Source organism: Plectropomus leopardus, chromosome 18 (assembly GCF_008729295.1).
Source record: "Plectropomus leopardus isolate mb chromosome 18, YSFRI_Pleo_2.0, whole genome shotgun sequence".
Taxonomy (NCBI): domain Eukaryota; kingdom Metazoa; phylum Chordata; class Actinopteri; order Perciformes; family Serranidae; genus Plectropomus; species Plectropomus leopardus.
In genome coordinates, this window is record NC_056480.1 from 7,007,267 (window position 1) to 7,030,306 (window position 23,040).

Sequence of the window (23,040 nt, forward strand, 5' to 3'; positions counted from 1 at the left end):
AAAACAGCCACTTTAATGTGATTCAGAGTGAATTTACCCCATTTGTGTGTTTGGTTAAAGGTGCATTTTGTAAGATCTGGATATAATTCAGTTTAAATAATTCAAAAAATGAACTAACCCTATCAACAGAGTTTGAGGAAGTGACATGTTTGACTTCATGTACGCGATGCCTTTGTATTGTATTGTACAGAAATCCAATACTAAGCAGCCAGGTGACGGGGAGGCCCCTCTGTAATAATACATCCTGGCCTGAGAGGCGATAGTGGTCACTGTAGGCTCGAGTGTGCCGCAGGAGATTATGAAGAAGATAAGCCAGCTATCTGTATGTGCGTCCCTTCCACCTAAACCCTACCCAAACCCTTAGCCCTAACCATAACCACATGGGGGGTGCTACTCATTAACAGGGAGGAAACACTATTGACAGGGGAACACACTTCAAAACCACACTGAAGTCAATGGATATAGTGTTAAAGTTACAGTCTCAGTGAATTAGTTAGTTAGTGTGTAAGAAACACAGTGATGGGAGAAGCTCCAGGAAAATGACCGTTATTCCCATCAAAAGCTCTCGGAAAGAATCAATGTTCCGCGGCAAAGAAAAGAAGTGATTTTAAAAGAAGCAAAACTAGAGTAAATACTGATGTTGCTTTCCAGCACTGGAGACAGTTCTTGGAGAGTAAAAAGATGCGGTTTGATGCTGAACTCGCATTGTTTCTTTTAGGCTGTTAAGTAACATCTAACATTGGCTATTTACCAAAGCATATCTTTAGTGTAACTAGTGACAACACAAACTGTAGGCTTAGAGTCATGTAAATGGTGAAGTACTGCACCCATTTGGTTGGACAGGCTGGATGGTTATTACAAATAAGTCATACATTTTTGGAAATCAACTCATTCACTTTCTTGCTGAGAGATGAAAGTATAAAGTAATATAAAGTATAACTGCAGCTGCAATTAGCTCAGCTTAGCACACAGATATGGAACCAGGTTTACCAGGCATCCTGCTTTATGTGGGACTGCACAGCATTTTGTCCCATGTCCCACAGTGACACTACAGCCTTTTTGCACTGGACAAAAAAACACTAACACCCACTAACATCTGGCTTTTGTTTAACGGAAAGGTTACGAACGTCATTCACTCCAGGGACAACGACTCACAAAAAGTCCATCTCCTTCCATGCAGTGCTCGAACAATGTTCAAAAACGAGTTTGTACTGAGTTTGAAAAAGTATCAGATATAAAAAAGAACTATCCACTGCAACATTTTAACAGACTTCTACGCTGCTTTCTACTGTTTATTAGCCTGTTTCCCTGTGCATTTGTGATATTGTATGTAACACACCAGAAAAAAAAAACACCAGAAAAACAAAGTGTACTCGTCTACTGCAGAGCCGTGTACACAGCCCTGGTGCACTGGCAGTGACAAAGCAGTCTATCCCTCATTTTTTACAGGTTTTCCCATATTTAAAAAGCCTGCGTACATCCCAATATTGATGCAAAAAAGAGTATATATGTCCCTCTTTGGCTCTAGTTTTCAAAAGTCAAACCACTGCAGCTTTTCTAAAATCTGGGGCAGTTTTCACAAACATTCTGCGAATACTCTCAGAGCGCTCCTAATTCAGGCAAAAAAATTTACAAAGCAGTCTTTGCTTTGAATTGATTTAGGGTAATCCTCAGACAAACTCTGAACAAGGAAGGGACAGAAACTTACCTTTGTGAGGAGGTGCAGTTGACCCAGTTGCTTGGTATGATGCAGATATGATTGGTTGTCCTTTTGTGAACCTGCAAGTTGTGGAAACGGTGAAAATTAAAAGAAGTGCATCAAAATATGAGACTGTGAATGTGCTGTATTTGTTTGCTGATGGAAGGTCGAGACAGACCCACGTTATCATTACTGCACTGTTGCATTTTTTCAGTTGTCACACGTCTAAGCGTTGCGATTTCTTTATAGTTAAATAATATTGGTTAGGAGATGTGGCCGCATCTCTAATGAGCTAGACCACATACTTTATCCCTGCATGAATCTATAGCATCTTTCATGGTCATTCAGTGTTTGGAGAATTTTTCACTCACCTTTTTGTCTTTATGTAATTTGCTGCTCTGCTAAAGAAACTCATAAGCCCCTCTAAAACACTCCTGCCTGCTCCTAACAGTTATTCACCTTAGCAGCTTTCTAACAGGCTAAGATGCTTTATGAATATATATTGCTTATCTTTCTCAGGATCTTAACTCTGAAGGGAAATTCTTGGAAAATATAATTCTGAGAATTTTCTTAGAATTTTGTCACTAGGAGCAACCCTTAGTACTGAGAAGATTTGTGAATTTGACCCCTGGCTCCTATCTAATGGCTGTCATTACGGGTCTGCATTTGATGTCAATCAAACTGCACACTAGTCAAGTGCAGCTGAAGCTGTCAAGATCGTATATACTACACGCAACGGGGAAAATTGTGACTCACTGTAAAGTCACAAGCTATGCACATTTAAGTGGAATATGACAGACACTACCACAAAGAAAAAGAAATGCAGCTACAACAAAGACTGGGGAAACAACTTCGAAATGTTAGAAGCAGGTGAAGGCTGAGCTTATTTTTCAATTTCAAACCGGAGATGGGTGGCAGAATAGAAATGTATATTATATCAAAAAACTTGGGCTACCTCTCAGTATTGGAAATGTTTCCAACACAAACATACTCTTGTGAACTACTTTGTTTACCCATTTTGGTTTTTGGGGATCTTGGCACCTTATATGAAACATGGGGAAACAACTTCCTTGGCTTTGTCTTAAAAATTGTTGCTAGTATTTAGGTTTTGTATTTTTGGACAGAGCCATACTACCTGATTCCCCATTTCCAGGCTTTATGATAAACTGTACCCAAGCTAAGCCAGCTTGACTCTTATTTTCAGCATTTTGCATAACAAACAGAGTTATATTATTGGCAAGAAAGTGAATAACTATATTCCACAAAATGTCTAGAAAACGTTTTTATATTAGCATGACTATCAAACACTGCATAAGTTATGGTTTCTTTTATATATAAGATCATTATGTGTTACTGGTATAAAATATCTTCTGTTTTAGCCTGTATATAAAGCTTTGAGAAGAGACCCAGGAGACCTGTTAGTGGCAGCTTCTTTTTTTGTATAAACTCGAGAGCAGACGTCTTGCTTCATGGTTCATTAACAACTTCATTTTTATGTCTCTGTTTGTGTACAGGTTAGAAAAACATGTTAATTAAGCTTTAGAGATGGTGGTAGACAGACTCTATAAACTTTGCACAGCTGGCTGTTTCCCCTGCTTCCAGTCTATACGTTAAACTAAGCTCATCGCCTCCTGACAGAGACAAGAATGATATTTCATAAAATGTCGAACTATTCCTTTCAAACACAATTAGTGTGTCACTAATGCCATTCTGTTGTAATTACAGGGAGTTTGTGGCTTTCTATTTTATTATACTGTAAATACATTTGAGCAGAGATTTCTTCTGGGATGTATTACTGAGTGTTTTTGTCTAAAAACTTGAAAGCAGACGCCTTGCTTCACGGCTCATTAACTACTTTAAAAACGTCTTCAACAAAGTGCCTCATTTTGTTAATTATTCAAAGGTAAGCCTTTTTTTACTATGGTTACCCTAAAGCCAAAAACACCCCACAGCGAAGCTGCCCTCAAAAAAAGGGCATCTCTGTGTCTATAAATAGAGTATAGGACATTTAAAATGTAGGGCTGCCTTTAATAGTCTGCAGCACATTCGCTCTCTTAACATTACTTAAAGTCTAAGGGGATTATCAATGTGCAGATGAGTAATCTTTATGTGGTTATGAGCTCCACCGTATCATTTTAGTGCCCTAATCTCACCCTGTTACAGATTAGAGTAACGATGGGGATTAATCTCACACTTGAGTGAAATAAAAAAAAACAGTGAGGCCGACATGAAGCTCTCAGAAACTCTCAACGGGGAGAGTTAGTTATCACATAAAACACATCACGGCTTGTTCACTAACGTGTTGATGAAGTTGACGTGTTTATCCCCCTCAGGAGTTGCAATGCTGCTTGTTTTAGGAAAGGTAACATGCATAAAATATCAGCTTCTCTTTGTTGATATTTCATCCACACTGACTTGTGACTTTACAGGCTGCTTCATCACAATGGAGTTGTTCATACTCAAAAAAAGGCCTACATGTGTGCAAAAACCCCATTGGGGATGAGAAAGGAGGAGAGAGACTGAACATGCATCAGTGCATATTCCGAAAAGTGTCTGCATGAGTGTGTTAGCATGTCAAACTGTGTCCATGTGCATCTAACCTGAGGGGAGGCTGATCATCAGCGATGGGATAAAGCTACCTCTGGTTCTTGATATGTTGTTTTAAGTGAATGCTCCTCTTTCTACTCTCTTTCCAAGGATTCGGGTCACTATGTTCTAATATGGTATGTGATATTTGCCCAGAGGCAGTTTGTACAAGACGTCCCACCAGGGTAGGAGCCATTCATGGGGGTGGTGCAGCAGGGAACCAATAGGAGCAGCCATTTATATTGAAGCTGATGCAGTAACCAACATTTCCCAATCTGCCCGTTCCACTCTGTGCAGCTGATGTGTTTGCCATTTTAGTCTCCAGTTTGAGTCAAAGTGCAACCAGCATTTATATGCAGTTTGTGTTTTGTTTAGGGGGTTGGTATGTGTTTATGTCAGAAGAGAGAACACACTCAGTCTAAGATAAAAGTGGACAGCTTTTAGACTACTTTGTAACCTTTTCGTCTCTCTTTCACGCCTTTGCTCAGTTTCTATCTTTTCCTTTGTCTCTTTTTTTTCTTTCCTTGCCTTTGTAGCTGCTGAGCTAATTCAATAAAGCTGTCGGCCATCAACTGGTAGTCAGTGCCAAACCATGCAGAAACGTCAAGGAAATGGCGTCCAAGGTAAACAGGCTGTCAGTCCTCATAAGATCTCATGGCTGGAGACTAAGCCCGGGCCGGCTGGGGTGGACACGTTGCACCTCACTGACCCAAACACAGAGTACAGCAGCACAGCGAGCAGACACAACACTGCACTGCACCAGGCCAATGCACCATGGCCAGGCCTGGCAAACACAACTGTGATAATTATAGTGTGATGAAGTTAAAGTCTTGGTCCAAGCTCTGACCTCAAGTCTTTATTCCTGCCTGGCGTTGGTCATCGCTGTCGTTGCCACAAGCCTCAGTCTCAACTCTAACAGCTGCAGCCACTTCTGTACTAGTATGATCTCATCCCAGCTTGTCATATTTTGATGCTTGGGCAAGAGCCCCCTCCATCACTGAGACCCAAGCCTTTGTTTGGTATGCATTTTTAGTTTTTCCTAGCAATTTGGGACTAGTAAGGCCTGACAAGTATAAAAAAAAGCAAGCATTTTCTTTGAACAGTAAGTAGTTTTTTTAAATAAAAAAACAAAAAACAAAGATGTCCCCACATGGGTACAATGGATATATTTTTAACAGTAACAAGAGTGGAATAACGTATAGAACCGTTTATTTTAATTCTGAAACTTCATTATGCAAAAAAAAAAAAAAAAGCAAACAATGCATAATTATTATCTACAAGCCTGGTGATTTGTTCATCATTTCATTTGCAGAAGGGGTCAGCGGTTGGTTTTAGGCAACAAAGATACTTGGTTACTATTATGAATACATTGTGGATGATGTTAGTCACGTGAGTCGACTCTCCCAAGCACTCTAAGCAGACTTTCTCAGTCTTTATATCCCATCTGCTCTGAACATCTAATAATGATGCATTCGGGTTTACATTGGAGTTGGTTGAAAGCCCAGTGCATCTCATACAGATGCTTAAGTGTGCATTATGCATCCATATCTGATTTCTATGTCCACTGACCAATCAGTGTTTTTTGATGCCCTGGAGTGAGATCCGGCTGTCTGTATGGGGCCCTACAGCTTTAAATGCAGTAACTGCACTCAGTAAAGTACATTTAACTGGACATTAAACAGAAAGTGGCTGGTGTCCATCAAGAGGGCTTAAAACACAGAAATGAATGTCAACTAAAACACTCAGACTTGGCTCATTGAAAGTACACATACTTTACCCATTTAAGATAGCATAAAGGTAGTGGTATCAAGAATGACAACCTATGGCATGATTCAAGGTGATCAGGGTGAATTTTCTATTATATCTTGGCTTTGAATCACCAGAAAGGACATCAAAATAATCAAACCCCATTTTGCTCTAAATATTCTTCAATCAAAATGGAAATCAAGGCTGTTAAATTAACCAGAAATAATAAAAAAAAAAACAAGCTCACTCAAGATTTTCCACTGTGGAGACCATATCCCCTTTTCCCCAAAACGAAGATGCCAACTAACATGTGACGTCACACTGACTCCGGTTATACAAACCATGTGGTAAACTTTTCTTGAGAAATCATATGAACCTTTGCATAAGGACACGTTGAGACACTTGGCATTCACAGCCCCTGTCTCTGGCCTGTCTGATTTAATCTGTCCTTCTGTTGGACTGGATTTAGGGTTTGACCGGTCAAAAAGGAGGTTGTGGAGATAACGGCATGAGCAGTATTTCCTGGCCTTCCCAAAAGCAAAGCAGTCTCAGAGCTGTGAGGCAGGTGAGCTCAGCTGAGCACTTCTTAGGATCAGAGGTTTAGTGCTCAAAGATGCTTTTGAGGTAAATCATGTCTAAATGTTGTGAAGAAACTGCTGCAATGTGTTGAATTTGTACCAATTTTGTGTGGGCTTAATCTCCATTTCCTTTATTACCGCCCCACTCTTTAAAAGCTCTGAGTCATGTATAAAATAGGTAATTTGGGTCTTGAGGTTTTAAAGCTTAATGATGCTTTTTACATTAGGCAGGGAAGCATAAACTAATTATGCAACAATTTTGCTTAGTTTGGATGATCCACTGGGGAATTTGAACGATTTTAATTCCTTGGCTGAAAGTATAAACAGAGCCGGTTCAGGTTAGGAGTGCAACGCCTGGCTGCTATTGTAAGTTAGTTGTTGAGTTGGTTCAAACATTAAGCAATTAAGTCATCGCTGCTCCATAAAGAACAGCACATTTGCGATGGAAGAGGAATGTAATGGCTGCTGCTAAAACATTGTGATAATGAGAAAAGAGATTTTCCAGCACTCTGTTCCAGAAAAACATGATGCAGAAAACAATCAAAAGCCATAAAACAGCATGTTTGAGACTCCTCCATCTCTCTGAAACATGATTCTTAAAAACACACTGTATATGAGGTGATGACAAACAACTATCAAGGCATTTTCTCTGTTTTTGTTTTATTTATACAAGACAGACTAACAATAGATTTTTCCTTTCTTTCTAACAGAACACAGAAAACTTAATCCTGCTTGATAAGCACACTTTTCAAAGAGCAGAATTACGTCTTGATTCAGTTTCATTTTTGGTCCACTTTCATGCAGGTCAGTGTAATTTATAAGGCTAGATGAAGGACAAGGAACAAGATGGTTTTGTGAGCTCACAAGATTGGCCTCATGCCCTCTTTTTATGTCGTATTTAACTTTTTTGTGCTTATGAAACCAATTTCACCCATGTCACACTCAATTAAATTTCATGATAGTACTGATTCATTTTAATAACCTCATATTTTGTTGACGCAAGACACTAAATTAGCCTTTAGATAAGGAATAATGAGATTATTAATATTCATTCATCAAGGTAAATGTTATAGTTTTACATCTTGTGAGTGAACAAAGCATATTGTGAGTAAAATAATAGTTTCATCCCAAAGGATGACCACTCCCTAGCTCTAACAAAACATGTTTATCAAAGTATTAATTTCAACAATGCTCTCAAAATGGAGGGCCAATAAAATCTAAACACTCTGCTCCAAAACATCCAGCTATCCCTCTTTTTCTGACATGATTTGAAGTTATTGGCACGAGTCAGAGGTGTAACTACAGGCTATGTGGATGAATGTGGAAAAGTTCCAAACAAATACTCCTCTTGTACCATTTATTAACAACTTCTCAGAACGAACAAATGAGGACATATTTAACCTCAAATCATGTCAAATATCTAATGTTGGCAGACACATAAGACATTAACAATGTTTATTGTAATCACAATACTAATCCAGTGTTTTAGTACATTAACGTTTGCTATACCTCAGAGGCCTCATGTTTGAGCTAGAGGTCAAGCCAGGTCATCATCAGTTCATTAAGATACATGGGAACCATAAACCTGTGTACCACAGACTGTATGAAAACAATGGACATAGCCATTGTGACTTCTCACTGGTTGTTAACTCTCGGCTTCAAGTGGCCATTTAAGGAACTGCACTTTTTGCCACTTTGTTATAGGCTGAATGTTTCAGTCCTGGATGTTGAAACTGGGTCTGTACAAATTCTGTATCAACAGATATAAGAAATATCACTGTATACGTGAAAATGTTGATGTGCTGAAAGTGCTTGATGAGAAGTTAAGGGATCATCATTGTCAGTAGAATTTATACTCAGGGGACCATGAATGTCTGTCCCAAATTTCATCGTAAACCATAAAACAGTTGTTGAGTGTTTAAAAGCATTTTAAAAAAGTCAACCTCATAGTGGTGCAACAGGAACAGTAAAGGGATCTCTACACTAGTTTTCATTCTCCAGGGACCATGAACCAGGGACCAAATTCAATACAATCGCCTCTTTATGTTCCAATAGCGCTGTGGCTAATGTGTGGTTAGGTTTAGGCCAATAAAATCACTTGGTTAGGGTTTTAGAAAAAGATTATTTTTTGCCCTAAAATACATTTGGTGGGCACAGTCCTGAGTGGGAAAGCAGTGATGTCTATGTAAAAAAATGCTTTTCAAGCCACTATCCTTGGAGGAATAGCAGCAATGTTTTGGTAAAAAACAATTTTGGGCCTAAAAGCCGCTGAAAAAACAGCAAAAGGTTGCTATAAAACACCAATGTTGGTGCCTAGAAAGCCAGAAATTCCAAGTAATGTTTCGCTTAATTACAGCTGTTTTTTCTTGGTTTGGAAAATTGGTCTGAAGCTTGGCAGGCATCTTGCCTCTTTATTAAGTCATTTTACAAACATTGGCACGACACGTGTAAAACGTAAGAATGTAACATATTTGTGGTTTACAGAAAACTACATGCCAAAACTTCCTCCTGGCAACTGGTCTGGACAAAATGTCATGGCAATCAATCTAATGGCTGTTGAGACATTTCAGTAGTGGACCAAACCAACCGACCAACATTGGAAAAAAGTGCTCTACAAACTATCAGAAACAAAAAAGTGATTGCCATAAAACTGTATGATTGCTGATGGGGTATGTTTCAAAACTCAGACTAGCAGAAATGTTTAATATAACCTTCCACACACAAGACAAACTCAATTTAGAGAAACGACAAGCTGCTCACTTTGCCACTTAATCACAGAGTTTCTTGATTAAACGCCGAGTGATAATGAATGCCAATGTGCCACCTTGCTTCCTCTTGATAGGATTTGGAAATCAAGCTATTCCCAGAGCACCCTCGTGTGAACACACACCAACACACACACCAACACACTTTCCATCTTCCCCGGCTATAGCCTGCAACATGATATTACCGTCATTTCATTTAAATGCAGCCGGCTCATTGGAGGTCCATTGAGGGAAAATGGAGGTTTTGTTTTTGATTAGAGTACCCGTGATGGGAACGTTTATAACCATTATATACTAATTAGATCTGAAGCTACAGGGACAAAAAGTCATATGGATTTGTGCTCGGAGCTCATGGGAACGCTCCGTTTTTTGTGACAGAAATACTTTTGTAGATGGTTTGAATTATGGTTTTTAGTGGTGTTAAGGCTCCGTTACACAGACTGCATCTGCACTCGTTTCATTGAGTATTCTGTGTGGCAAAAAATATACAGCACACTGACTAGTAAATGATTTAAGACGCATCCATATGGTTACCATAAAGATGAAAGCTGAAGAGGAAAGTTGAGTTTTGATGTTGAAAGATGCATGATTAACTTTATAATAAAACACATACATTTCAATGAAAAGGTTCAGGAAAGTCATAACATGCGAATCTCACTTATTATGTCTTTTTTATTGCTTGATTTTATATTCATCCCAGAAAGCAGACACTTTTCAGCCACTGAACTCCGGCAGACCTTTTCGAAGACCTGGCTTTGCACTGCTGCCTTTGTTCTCATAATCACAGCACAGTTGTTTGATGAAAGCCTCATATCTCCAAATAAATCATCTTTACAGGATGTTAAAACCAGGGGGCAAGGAAGGGGATGTGTCTTTGAAGTCAAATCTAGATGGAGAACAGCAGGGGATGATGTACACTTGTGCGGTAGCCAGACTAAATATTTGTTAATGACGAAATTACTATGTTAATCACTAATTTGTAGTGATGTAAAGACACCGTCCTGATTACAGCAGTTGGTGGCAGTTGGGCTCCCGTGGATTTTTTTGTCACATTAATCTGCTGGTGATGGATGTACTGACGCGTGTCCCACACCACAAGCTACTACTGTGAGGCGAGGATGTTTTTGGTGAGGACAGACTGGACAGATCATTAACAGCTGGGGCTCCCCCCTGACTGTTAATGATCTCTCCAGTCCTCCCTGTGGTTAAAAGCTGCAGAGGAAATGCGGAGCTGCTGGGCCTCATAGATGCTGTGCTTTCTAAAGGTCTAGTGTTTATAACAGTGATACTGAACATACAACCCACGGGCCAAATGTGGCACCTCGTAAGGTGGCGGGTGGCCCCCTAACCATTTTCTAATTCACAATAAAAATAAAGTCATTCACACTGAGAATTGCTTTTGTACTTCAAGTATACATAAGGTGCCAGGGTGCATAAAACAGTATCAAAATAGTTTGTTTATCAAAATAAGTTCCAGTGGAGGATCCCCTACACCCCCTCACAGCAGCCCCCTAATGTCCTTAAATCCTGAAAACGTCCGGAAATCCTAGAGACATCCTAAAATCCTAGAAACCTGCAAAATACCAGGAACGTCCTAAAGCTAGAAATGTCCAAAAATCCAAGTAAACATGTATGGGGCTGCTGATAATGGCTCCCCTGCCTTCTCTCATTTCCCCAAAGTAGCTCCCAAGCAAAGCAAATTGAGTATCCCTGATCTAGAGCATTCAAATTACCATAGCTGATATCATGTCAAGATCCAGTCAAAAATGGGGCTTTTTGCTTTTGCACCTCACAAGGCAAACATTTGCAGATCTGTTATTTCTATAAGCCGCGCTAGCATTGTTCCAGGGATGGAAATTTGTATATAGATCCACCACGTGGGTCCAAACTGAAATATCCTAATGTTGTCAAGAGCTTTGTACAGATAACTATGGCCCACAGACAATCGCACCAATGTTGGTGACCCCAACTTTTCCTGTAATACAAACATTTTTTTCATTTCGGTCTTGAAACTAGTGTTGGGATTCTTAACGTTTCATTTAAACAGTAAGAAGCATTTAAATTTGGCAGTGTAACCCCGGGTACATGCCAATGATTATAAAAACAAACTCACAACAATAATCACAAAGCCCTCCATAACCAGGCGGCCTCCTACCTCACTGACCTGCTCCACCACCACCTTATTTTAAACAGTCTAAGACCAACGCACCACTTCCCGCAGCCTTCACTCCTTTGATGCCAACCTCCCGTCTTCACCAGTCAATACCATCCACAAGACATTGGGCAATAGAGCCTCTTTCATAGACGCCTCTCCCGCTCTCTTTCTCCCCAAACACATCTGAGAATGCACAAATCTGTCAATTCAAACCATCAGATCAAAATGACCTTTCTGTTAGAACTAAGCGGCAACCTGTGAGGCAGAAAAATGACGAAACTGCAGAAATGCCAAAAACTGTAGTTCCTCGAATGGCCACTGGCTAGGCTGGCTCCAAAAAAGAGTTAATTCCCGTCGTCTCCCATGTTAAAATGCCAAACTTTACAGCAGGAATAAACATGTTTACAGCCTGGTACAAAAAACTGTGTTAGCCTCTATAGCCAATTTTTCAGTTTATTACAAGTGTACCATGGGTGATTTTTTTTTTATTACTCACCCATTTACATATTAGTGAGGCCCAAATTTATACATATTAAAGGGTGGGGCTGCTTAAGTGACAGGATGTTTGCAAGGCATCGCTACAGTCTGAGTCAGTCACCTCTCGCTCCTCGACAGCTCCACCCTCTTGTCCAAATATGTCCATTTCTGTTGGACGCTGCTGTGTTAACCAGGTGCCGAATTTTCCTTTCCCTAAGATGGTGAAGGCATGACCCACCTGACACTCATTCTGATTGTCTAGTTCCTGTTGTCTTCCGTAGCTGGATTGGTTAGGTTTAGAATTGAGAAGTGAGATTCAGAAATTGGCTAACCAGGCCAATCTTGGAGGCCATCGGTTTTCAGTCTGATAACGCATGCAGATATCTGTTTATAGAGATTGATGCTGAACTGATTGTTCATTGGGAGGAGAGTGGCTCCAGAGATGGTTCACCAGTGAATCTGTGTATAGGCAGCATCCTAAAGTTTGCTGATAAAACGGAGAGTCAGGGCAGTCCAGGATCAGACCCCGAGTGCTGACCTTCAACCACCAAATTCCAAACAGTTCATTCTCAAGTTCAAGTGAACAATTGTGGCAAATTTTAGGAAACTCCCTCAAGACCTTTTTTTAAGTATTGTTTTCAATAGAATGAGACAGATGCAAGGCCACAGTGACTTTGACCACCAAATTTTAATCAGTTCATCGTTGAGTCCAAGTGAACATTTGTGCAAATTTGAAAAAAAAAAAAAAAAAACTCTAAAGGTTCAATACTTCACATAAATCTTTAGACTTAATACAAATGGAGGGAGTTAAATCTGCATGTAGCAGCAATGCTCAGCATCATAATATGCTGACAGAATGATAACTTTTCTACGGACTACCTACTGTTAAGAGACAGGTCGAAGTTATACATGATTAAATGATCAATGTGACTACAAAACAACTTCTGTGTCTGCCTGAACTACTGAAAAGCTCTTTTCTTAACAATAGGCTGATAATACAGGTAGATCTAGTGAATATATTTTAATAAAAACTGTTACCTGAAGCAGCTGTAATGCATTACATTGATAATATATACTGACAACAGCTTTGATGCTGGTCTTTCTGTACTTCTGATGAGCGGCGTTGACAACAAAAGCTTGAATCTTATATATCCAAAACAATACTGATGTGACAGCAGAGCCCGAGCAAACATCCACATTGTGATGCAAAAATTGGCTACTGGCAATACAGCTATATCATCCTCTCATTAGATTTTGTCTGCTCTTTTACATCTCTCTGTCAGCACCTCCATCATGGCTACTGATGCATTTTCATCACTTGTGACAGACAGGGTCTCTGCCTGCAAAGGAAGCTTGTTTTTTTGTTATTCCGCCTGACAGATGTCCACGCGAGCATGTCCAATCAGAGCAAAATGACACTTTCTTTTCTTTTGGATTCCCTATCTGCAGACTGAAGTGTGTGCTCTCAGGAGGATTGCACTCTATGTGCAGTCTTCCTCCTCCTAATGATCAGCTGTGCTGCTCCCTGAATCTTTTCTCGGCATGGAGTAGATTTCATCATGACACTGATTAGACCTGATGTGTTCAATGCATGTAAGACAGCCATGATCAAACGCACCGAACACATAACACTTCAAGCTGGTTATGTTTGAAAAATCGAATAAAAAAACAGCTGATTATTAATTGAAAGCAGAGTCAGAGTATCAAACATGGGTATTAACTTTGCACGCAGCTCTTTTTTTGGGATTGTTTTGCATTGTTTTTATGCTTCACATCAATTTCTCAATTCTTAAGTCCCGAGATTGACTTTTTGGGAACACCACCTTTTTATGTGACAGCTGATAAGTTATGTGACACATCACCCTGCCACGGCGGGCCTTCAAACACTGTGAAGCATTTGCCTCTGTTTCTATTCTGATTCTTCACTCAAGCCTTTGCACACCTTTTCATCCGTCTCCGACTCAACCATTCAAGCCGTAAAAGAAGAAGAGCAAGACAACATCGCTGATTGAGCTTGAGCAACAACAAAAGAGGGATAGATTCTAAGAAAAGACATTGCCCATTCGACTCTACAGACGTGGCTTTCTGTTGCCTGCATGGCTGATCTTTCTGCCTTTGTGTTCCTTTGTCTCTTCCTCGCTCTTCTTCTCTTTCTCTCGCTTCTCTACCTGCTGTTTTTAATGGCTGAGTGGAGGCAGGGGGGGAGGAAGAGAGGGTGAGTTAGACAGACAGTGAAGAAAAGAAGGATGAGGAGGATGAGGATGGAGGGGAGAGAGGAGAGGAGACGGGAGGGAGGGCTCCCGTCTCCAGGCAAGGCTTTAATGAAGAGCTTTGAAGTTTACTGTGATTGAGCAGCACCCGTGTCCTCTTCAAAAGGGACCAACATCTCTCCGAAGACATGCCGTCGTTTCCTCTCCCTTTCTGTCATCCATCTCTCCCTTGATTTCCTTTTTTTTGTCTCTGTCAATTCCATGTGAGACCCTCACCTCCTCTCTCTCCTGAAGCTGCCTCCTTTTACCACCAACCCCCCCTGCACCTCCTGTCCTCCTCTGTGATCAGGACATGGATCATGTCTCTACTTAACTAACCGTGGTGGTCCCATCCCGTTAGCTTCAGGACTTTGAAGCCCGCAACTGCAGGACAGTGGCATGTATGGAAAGAAGAGTGTGGGTGGTGGCCGTGTTTCTTGCATGTGTTTCGCCGTGGTTGCTGAGGTACGGTACATGTATCGACAGAATATGCATCAAAGAGACACATTCAGAAACACATGAGCCCCCAGTATTCAGGAAGAGATATGACCCCCTCCCCTCCCATCGTCCCCCAGCACTGATACTACTCTGTTATCTCAACAAAGTGGCTCCGTGGGCGATCTCGCCGCTGTCCACCCATCAATCCAACCCTCCTACGCTCTTCCTCTCCTCTCTTTTCCCTGCAGGTCATCTTCATCTTCAGCTTTCTCCTTTGCAGAGGCTCTCCATTTACCCCTCCTCCAACTAATTGATCTGTGCTCCTCTGTGGTGGGCTGCTGCCATACACAATCTATGACTCCTGCCTGAAGCAATCTATTAAGGCCTTGTGTTATCAAAAGGAATATATACTGGTTTGCATGTGGTTCACATTTGAACTGAGGAGAAGTGAAATTCAGTTTGCAAAACATTTTGTTTTTGCTTCTGTTTTTCACAAGTTGAAATAAAAGATCTGAGACTTCTTCTATGTAAACAATTTTTGAATCCATGTGAGCATCACTCCTTTTCTCAGGCAATGCAGCCACCTGACAGGCGGGACGTATCAAGATGCCGATTACACGGCCTCCTCACCACACAGATGTGCCTTGGGATGGTCACAATTAAAGGCCACTCAAGTTTTAAGGGAGCTTAACATTTGAATATTGACATCAGCAAGAGTTACAATTATATCTTTGTTCAGTGTATGTGGTGTCACACAGCTTGTGGCAGTAATATACCGAAAAACATAGCAATGCGCCTGTAAAAAGACAGCTAGCTAGGAAACAAAGATGTCAAGACATAAAGAAAATGCCTTTGCAATTGCTCAAATATGTGTAAAAAAAAAATCTGTGGTGAAATATTCAATATTCATATTTGTCAAATCTTGCATTAAAAATGTTACTTTAGAGTCCCCCAAACACACACACACACACACACACACACACACACACACACACACACACACACACACACACACACACACACACAAACCCTGCAGATTTTCCCTCTTACATGCTGTAGTACTTATCAGTCTAGACTGTTTTGTTGTGTGTTGCCAAATGTTGGCGATATCAGCCATAGAGATGCCTGCCTTCTCTCAAATACAATGGAACCAAATGTCACTCTGCTGTAGTGTCCAGAGTACAAACATTTTAAAAAAGTAATAACGATAACAAATTCAAAAAGTCAACAGCAGTGTCTCTTTCCAGAAATCATGATAATCCACAGTCTTTGCTGTAAGCAGTTTCATGCAGGAACGTTTGTATTTCTACCTAACGGCACCCTCCAAATGTATCACGGTGCAGAAGGAAACAAGCATCTAACTCATGGACGAGAGGCTCTCGCTCGTGACAGCACAAGGTGTTAACATTAACAGTGTCCTCCTTGGCTGAGCTATAACAGATGTTACTTTATTATAAGCAAAATATACTTTAACTATCATGAGTAAAAGTAAGTATAGGAATACTCAAGTAAGCCTGCACGCGTGAAAAGATATCCTCCGGTGCAGCCTCATGCCATTCACTAGTTTAAAATGTGACTTCAGTTATTTTCTGACAGAACCTGCAGTCATGTGCTGCTGTGTTTGTCGGGGCAGACGCTGGCATGCGTGAATTCAACTCTGGATTTCGTGGAGCGGACAGAAGGCCAGGGACGGTCAGTCAGCCACTGGCAAGCTTAGTCTGTGTGATTACAGCCCCCTTCTCATCCCGGCCCTGTTTGTGCGGCGTGGCCAGCAAGAGATTAATGGGTTGAAAGGAAACATTAGCGCAGTGCTATGGTTCACGCTCACCTCTCTGCTTCTGCCTGCTTGAGCGTGCCGTCCTCACCCTTCTCTTCCCTCTCTTACTCTATCATCACCCCTTTCAGTTCAGAAACCTCGTATGAACTTGTCTTTCAGTGTGAAGGAGATCTTTGAAGGACGTCTTAATCACAACCGCTCCGGGTCTCGCTACTTAATAAGAAGCTAATCCTGCTATTTGACATGGAATTTTGCATACATAGTCAAACTTATGCAACCAATAGTCAAATCAAAGCATTAAAAATCTGCATTTTATAAAGAAACACAGCACAAACTCACAGCTCTTTCTCTACTCGAGAATCTGTTATGGAACCAATTTTCAGTGTTATCTGGCTATAGTTTGTGTAACCGATATCTCAAATGTCTCGGATCATAAAACACCAGGTCACTAATACCCTAAATTGCAAAAACACTGCACAGGGAGTAGAAGACTATCTTCAGGCTGGCTGGAGACAACAATCTTTGTAATGCTTCTTTCTTTTTACATTCCCTCTCTTCTCTCTCAGCTGCTCACTGAGGCGGCTGTCTGAGGTTTCGAGTCCCGCCGTGCTGCCTTATGCCTGCAGAACAACTTTGATTGTTAACCCATAAATGATTCAATGAATCATATTTTTAGGCTGGAGCCATTTTGAATGATGTATTTATCAAGTGAGCTATTTATTTTCACTGCCTTGGTTTTGTGCATATCTAATCCTTTATAAGTCGGGGGGCTTTAACACAAGAGATTTGAATAGTGATACCGTCTGTTATACAGCATGTTGGTCCCTTGCTGGATGTTGATGAGTGAAATTGACCAAAGTTGAGTGTATAATTGTTTTATTAGTGAAATATAATTGTGAAAAGGCACCAGAACTAGTCTGTAATGTCACCTCAATTCCATCTGCCCAATGTGATCTCATTGCTACTTATTTTGGCACTTGGGCAGAGGCCCTGGCGTTACTAAAGGATGACGGGGCAGTCTTTGCGCTGTAACTTGATGTAGGGGTAGGCGGTAAGAGGGGGTTGGCAGTCAGGTTATGGCAACTAAACCACTTGGATATGGTTTGGAAAGAATTGCAGATGCCACAAAAAAAAAACTTAGCTCTCAGTGGCACGAATGAGACCTGAAAGGAGCAGTTTCTCACGAGAAAAACATGTTCTGAGTGGTACAAATGCCGTAACAGATGTTGTCGTTTGTTGGTCTCAAACAACAGTCTGCTGGGTCAAAGTTCGGAGTTTAAACCTCTCCTCATAACTTCACTGAGTAGACTTTCACACTCTTTAAACTATGTTCATCGTCTAATAATGATGAGGATGGAATTTATACTGGAGTTGGGGGAAAGCTCTGTGTGTCTCACACAACAGCGAACACAACAGAAGGGGTATAAATGGATTATTGAAGAAGCCTACCGGGTACAGGCCCAGGGGCCCACAGTGTCAGGGCCCCACTGGACTTTTTGAAAAGCAAGAACATTTATCTGGCATTTCAAAAACAAAATTGTTTCTTTTGTTTTTATTTATTTAGAACTACAATACTGCATTATATACTTCATGAGGAGTGTATTTTGTTTTATATGCTGCTAAGAAGTTAGCTCCATCATTGTTCAAAGTCAAAAAAGATCATACTTTATGAATAAACAAAAATAAAATAAATAAATACATTGATTATAATAACATTAATACGGATAATAATAATTCAAAATATTTCAATCAAGGAAATATCTCTGACATTTCTACTTTTTTGCCCAATACATACCAAACTGTGACACAATTGTACTGTATCAAACCGAACCATTTATCCTTAAAATATTCTGAATACCTGGAGTTGTTCAACACGGGGCTAAAAACTTATAAATATGAACAGAAGAAAAACTGAGCCCGAGATGACATTTTTACCAAACATCAGATTACTGGTTATTGTCCAAATATGAATAAATCCATGGAAATTTCACTGATTTATGTTGTCTTGCTTTGGTATGCAGCTACTTATGTCTTGTGTATGCCAATTTCCTTGGGGAATTTTTTACACAGCACTGAGTTAGACGCACACCAAAGCGCCTACCTGTCGTCACAGCCCTGGACCATTAAAAACACTTTTCCTTTTTGAAGTACGCTCTTACAGGAAGGCGGATGTCAGGGTGGTTGCTACATGGCAATGTGACAGCAGCTTTAGCAAGATAGTTCAACTACTTTTCACCGCTCAATGTATCAAAACATGCAGCACGTGGATGCTTTTATATGCTGGTAACAGCACAGTAGTACCCCCCTGATGGTGATGAGAGTTGTAAAGGAATAAAAACAAACACTAACGGTACTTAACAAATACTATTTTGTCTTGTTTAAAAAAAAAAAAAGCCTTGCATCAGTGTTGGCAGCCTTGACCTTACGTGATTTTGACAGGGGGTTTCTCTGAGGAAAACATCAGAGAAAAGGACGGTTTACAAAGGTAAATCTACAAAGGGTAAGGGGACTTGGGAAACACCATTTCTCTAAAGCTCCACACAAAAGGACCAAATGATTGATCTGCTCCTTGTTTAGTTTCCCACCCTGCAGCCAGTATGTGGGCACTAATGTACCTGTCACCAGAACTATGGACCACACTGAAGTTAGACGTCAAAGAGAGGACTTTCAGCACAAACAACACAATTACCTGCCTCACACACACACATACACACACTCTCCCGACATGTGTAGACCTGTAAGACAAAGTGAAGCCATAAAGGCACGTTTTACGATGTCTGTGTGAGGGGAAAATAAGGATTCATGATATAGATGAAAAGGTGGGTTTTCTTATTTAGAGCCTCACTCTGAAAAATGCAGGTGTTACATTTTACAAATGAGCAGGGAGCAGTCTGCATGTCAGAGGCTTCACGTTGCAATGAGAGACTGACGATTAGTGTTAAGAGAGAAGGTCAATGAACTTCTCTTGTCCAAACAGAGGCTGTGGCCAACAGCTGGTAAACAAAAGAGTTTGGACTCTCCCAGGTTATATAATAATCCTAAAGGGTTATAATATCACTTTTTAAACTTTTTGAGAAGTTTCTGAGAAATCACGTTTTGTTTGGTGAGGTTTGTCTGATCTAGATTCTACAATATCCACGTGCATCAGCTGCAGAAGTGCAAATCAGGACTGTAACAAATTTAAAATGCTTCCTTGGTGCAGTTGTAAACAAATTGTAGGCTGTAGATTGGAAATAAAATTTCAAAAGTTTTTAAAGTATCACGATTGGTGATGGATGATTCACAATGCATCACAGTGTAGTTTACTTTCTCCTCAAAGTTTTTTTGTACTCTGGGTTGTATCTTCAGCTTTCTATCAAAGAACCAGATGTAACACCTTTGCTGACCTTCTGCACTGATGATTCAACCAGGAGAGTTTCGTGCCCTCTCGGGCCATGTAAGTTCTCCAACTCTGTGTCAGGTGATGTTCTCTTTGGGACGTTTAGTCATAAGAACAACTTTTTGGATTAAAATACCCAGTTTGGGTTGCACTATCCCAGCAGAAAACGCAGCAATGTCTCAGTAAAAAATAGCCATTTCTCTTAGCACTAGCCCAACTAAAAAAGTAGCAATGATCCAAAAGAATGACCCTCTACTTTTCGTGGCACTTTACATGCTAAAAATGCAGTAATGAGCAAAAAACAGCCGCTTTTCATGTCACTATTCCGGCTGAAAACACAATAATGTCTCAGTAAAAAAAGGCGCTTTTCGTGGCACTATCCCTACTGAAAAGGCAGCAGTGTTTCAGTATAATACCACCGCTTTTTGTGACACTATCTCAGATGGAAACGCACTGATGTCTCTGTAAAAAACACCTGGCAGGCATCTCACTTAGGCGTTATCCATCCACCATCCTCTCCACCTCCTGATGACAAAGTCAGTTTATAGACGTCACTTTACAAAATTATATACATTTTGTCTCGCAGGTCCTGGAGCTTCTTGAAATGCCCTAAACCTCCTGTGAGTGGACACAAGTTTTTTGTTACATTACAATCATCGCTAGAAACACTTCGTAAGCTTAATAAGGTTCATCAGATGGACTTTTTTGATCATTTTAAACTTTACATTGTCCATGAAACACGGCTTATTTCACAGATGAAGGAAGAGAAAAAAAAAACTGACAAACTGAAGTAAAGGAAGAAACGTCATCTAAGGTGCCATCTGCGCACACACACACACACAAACACACACACACACACACACACACACACACACACACACACACACACACTCAAAGGCTTTGCTGTTTTCCTGTTTTGACTTATTGCTTTGCGATGCACTTTTCACCTCCAAAACATCATGAAAAATAAATACGTCCACCTCTTGTGCAAGACTGAGACTGCTGATAATCCAGAGAGCTGAAGATGGGCTCTGCACATTTCTCCTCTAGTCGGAGTATATTACTCCTTTTTCCCAACAATTACTTAGACGAGCAGCAGTGGTTGTACGCAATGACACATTTCATAAAGAAGAGGAATGAGAGTTGATTGTGCTGCTGGCTTCTCTATTGCTAGTTATTCAGATATGTCAGAGACTTCACACGTTCTTTAATGGCACTTCTCTGTGTTTTCAGGTGCAGAGCGCTTTTCTATTTATGATAATGCATTTCTGAGTTCCCCAGTTCTCTTATAACCCGAAGCTAGTGGTAACGACTGACTGTAAATCACATTTGTAGTGTGGGAAAGAGTGGGTGTTAGAATGTGAATAATCTTTTATTCCTCTACTTCCTTGAAAATATGAATATATTTCTTTCTCTCATTTTGCAAGAACATCAGATAATCTTCTAATGCTCTGCCTTCCTCTTTGTCTCTTCCCCTCCCTTCCTCCACTTCTTCTCTCTTTTAGTTGTAAAATCAAGGCGGAATTACCAAGTCTAATACACATCACATGCATCTATATTAGGATGCCAAGTTCTTCAAAGAAAAGATCAGCACTGTAGAGACCTCTCACTTGTGATGTCAGCCTCTTATTGGCAGTGGATTGTGCAGCAGAGTTCACAAAATAAGACAATCAAATCCAGACTGTTCTCCGAGCAGTTAAATCACGGCATTGCTGTCATGAATTTCATTTTTTATCTGCTCATAATGTCTGAGGTATGCCACCGTAGATGGATAAGGAAAGCAATAATGTTGCATTATCTATTTGTGCTCGTATATATAAAACATTTCACTATAAATACAGAACGCAGACTGACTGGTTTAGCATAATCCTTCCAGCAGCAGTCTGAACTGTCAGGGGAAGAGGAGCTACCGGTGTGATATCACAGCAGTGTGATTAATAATTTGGTGATTGCACTAGAACTGTTTCCTCACCAGCAATGTTCAGAATTAATATGAGATCTCTCATAGGGCAAGAAACAAAGCATCACAAATTCATCTTTTTTTGTTTAAAGCTACATTTAGCAATATTTTAATTTGACAACAGATTGAATGACTTCCGCGTAAAAAGGCGCTAAACGAACATGCAGCTAAAGCCTTGGCTCTATGAAGTGTGTGGGCATCATTCATCTCATTGATTTGGTTTTACGTCCCACAACAGAGGCCAGCTGTTTCCAGCACAAAAAGTTCTACAAATCCACTGTACACCACCAACAGACAGTCCAAGTTAGCACCTAACAGGTGAATTAATGAAGCATTAAGCACCTTAAAAGCAATATATGTCCTTTAGGAGTTAGAAAAAGACAAATCAGAGCAAAAAGAAAAGTAAACATTGGGCTTAAGTTTGCCAGGTGGACACAAACATCACTGTGACTGAATGTCCATGTTACTTGATTGCTCCTGCTGCCCCCAGTTGCCAAAAAATCCATTATTGCACGTGTATGTTGATCTCCATAAAGCGATATCTGCATATAAACGCAGAATCGATAGGCAATGAGACAAGATTTTGGCTTTGGAAGTTTTCTGGTTTCATTTGTCGTCGGAGCATTATTGAGCATTTTACGATGGAGGTCTGTGTGCACTGACTCACTTTTGTAGCCAACCTCAAGTGGCCAATAGAGAAACTGCAGTTTTTGGCACTTCTATGTTAGATTGTCAGGCCTAGAGGCTGCCGAAACCTACTGACTATAGGTCTGACGACAATTCAGCTTTTCTTTTTATAATGTTTTTTTGGGGGGCTTTTATGTGCTTATTTGAAGGACAGCTAGAGAGATGACAGTAAAGGGGGCTGAGAGAGAGTGGGAATGACATGCAGCAAAGGGTCGCCAGTCGGACTGGAACTGGAGGCTGCTGCAACGCAGACAAACATCAAAAAAAGCCCCCAAAAAACCCATCCATGTTTGAGGACTAAAAAGCAGCTGGAAACACAGCAATGAGTCACTAAAAACAAACCAGTTTTGTTTTTCTCGAACAGTGGTTTACAGCTAGGTAAGCGTCTTGTTTAAGGTCAAACACCATCTAACACACCCTCCACCTCCTGAGGACAAAAATAGCTCATATGCTACATGACCTCAGAACAATATGATACGTATGAAATGTACAAATGTCAGGCGGTTTGCAGAAACATACAATGCCAACATTTATTTGCATGAGT